This window comes from Otolemur garnettii, unplaced genomic scaffold (genome assembly GCF_000181295.1).
Source record: "Otolemur garnettii isolate 467f Iridium unplaced genomic scaffold, OtoGar3 scaffold00026, whole genome shotgun sequence".
Taxonomy (NCBI): Eukaryota; Metazoa; Chordata; class Mammalia; order Primates; family Galagidae; genus Otolemur; species Otolemur garnettii.
In genome coordinates this window covers 7721511-7724212 of record NW_003852421.1, presented here as the reverse complement: position 1 = coordinate 7724212, position 2702 = coordinate 7721511, and positions in this window count along the sequence as shown.

The following is a 2702-nucleotide window of genomic DNA, read 5'->3' as shown; positions in this document are numbered from 1 at the left end:
CCTGAAATTTTTTTAAAAGTATCTTTCTCCAATAATGTAAATAGTTCAAGATACGTGTACAGTGCAAAGGTGTTCACTAAAGGTTTACTTTTAATAATAATTTGTTGCTTTGTTTTTTGAAACAGGGTCCCACTGTGTCACCCAGGCTAGAGTGCAATGGTATCATCATAGCTCACAGCATCCCCAAACTCCTCCGCTCAAGCGATCCTCCTGTCTCAGCCTCCTTATTAGTTGGGCACAGTGGCTATGCACGTAGTCTACTTTTAAGTGAGATGGGTTCTCACTCTTACTCAGGCTGGTCTCAAACTCCTGAGCTCAAGCAACCCTCCTGCCTCAGCCTCTTTGAGTTCTAGGATTATAGGCATGAGCCACCATGTCCAACTGATTTTTGATAGTAACTAAAAATAACCTGGATAGGGAAGCACCTGTGGCTCACTGAGTAGGGCACTGGCCCCATATACCAAGGGTGGTGGGTTCAAACCCAGCCCTGGCCAAACTGCAACAAAAAAATAGCTGGGCATTGTGGTGGGTGCCTGTAGTCCCAGCTACTTGGGAGGCTGAGGCAAGAGAATTGCCTACGCCAAGAGCCAGAGGTTGCTGTGAGCTATGACATCACAGTACTCTACTGAGGGTGAAAGAGTAAGACTCTGTCTCTAAAAAAAAAAAAATAATAACCTGGATACCCATAATAAGTGAAAGAATGCATAAGTTACAGTATGCATATAAACTAGAATATTTCACAATCATTAAAAAAAAGATTAATATTACTACCTTGGAAAGGAGTCCTATTTTTATTGCTACGTGAATGTAGTATCGACATTCTATTAAGTATATCACATATATACATATATGTGTATAAACACATGTAGACATTCTTATGTAAACATCAGAACAAATCCTTAAAGAGACAGGTATCTCTGGATCATGAATAAGAGGAAAGTTTAGAGGGAAGAAAGATCATTTTAACTCCTTATAAACTTCTATGCTGTTTATTACACAAAAGTAATTGCAATAAGTTGCATAATACAGAACAGCCCTAGAAAGCAAATTTACTTAATATCACAGAAATAACCACAGTCGACATTTCTAGAACCTCCTGCTAGAATCTAGACCTCTTGCTGTGTATGCATGTACAGGTAAGCTCTTGTCTCCTGTAATGCCTCCCCTCCCTTGTTAGGTCAACAGTCACTCTCATCTTTTGCTAGCTTCCTCTCCCCTACCTGACTTCACCACATTGGAGTAGTACAGGAATTTTGTCCTGGACCGTCTTCTCTCTATACTTAGTTCCTAGGTCAGCTCGCCCTGTCTATGGCCAGCCCTTGGCTGTGAGATTCAGTCTCAGATATCCAGTTACCCACCTGAAAACTCCACTCAGATACTGAAATCATATATGGAATCCAAAACAAACTTTTTTTTTTTGACAGTCTCACTTTCTCACCCTTGGTAGAGCTGTGGCATCATAGCTCACAGCAACCTCTAACTCTGGGCTCAAGCGATTCTCTTGCCTCAGCCTCCCAAGTAATTGGGACTACAGGTGCCCATCACAACACCTGGCTATTATTTTAGAGACAGGGTCTCACTCTTGCTCGGGCTGGTCTTGAACCTGTGAGCTCAGGGCAATCCACTCACCTCAGCCTACAGGAGCGCTAGGATTATAGGCCCAAGCCACCACACCCAGCCTCAAAGCAAACTCTTAATATACATCCTCATTCCCCCCTAACCAGTAAAATTGGACCTTTTCCAATCTCCCCCACCTCCTAAATGACATCAGTTTCTGCCCAGTTGTTCATGCTCCAAACCCCATTGTCCTGCAATCCCACCTGCAGCATCTAATCCATCTTCCAGTGCCTTCTCTTTTGCCCACATCACTATTCCTCACCCCAGACACACATGCCCTTGAGAATAATCATTGGACTATTACTCTTTCACTGCAGTTGAATGAAATCCAATTCCCTACCATGGCCTGTAAGGCCCTGTGTCACCTCCACCCTCCGCACTCCCTCCTCTCCTATACTACTTTGCCCTCACTGCTTTTGGTGGGCCCTCCATGACCTCCCACAACATGCCAGCTGCTTACGCCTCAGAACATCTGTCTGCACCATTCTCCCTGAAACGCTCTTTCCCAGCTCTCCCCACCGCTGACAACATGGCAACCTTTGGATTTCAGCTCAAATGTCACTTCCTTAGAGAAGTTTCGCTTGACCTTTCCCACTTCCACACTGTCCTTCTCTCAACACAATTTTTCCTGTATTAGTACTTACCAATGTCATGAATTTTCATCTGTTTACTTGGTTGCTGTCACTCTATCCTAGATGTGCCATGTCTTCCATATTCTGTAGGGATATAGGGTACTGCTATCCAGCATCTAAGGACCTGGCACCTAACAAACTCCTCTGTGTGTTGCGGGAATGAGCACGTACATACTCATAACATTTCATACAAATGACATCATGTTACAAGTGATGCTTTATAATAAGCTTTTACATTTTACATACTGTTAAATGTCTTCCCAAGTCAATTAATAGAATCTAAATCATTCTTTTTAATGGCTATATGACATATCATACAGATGTATCGATCTATTTAACCAAACACTAGCTGAACATTTAGGCATTTTCTGATATCCCATTACTATCAAGTCTGTAATATGTATCACTGTACAAAACTTGGCACATGTCCAATTTCCTAGAATTTGAACATGG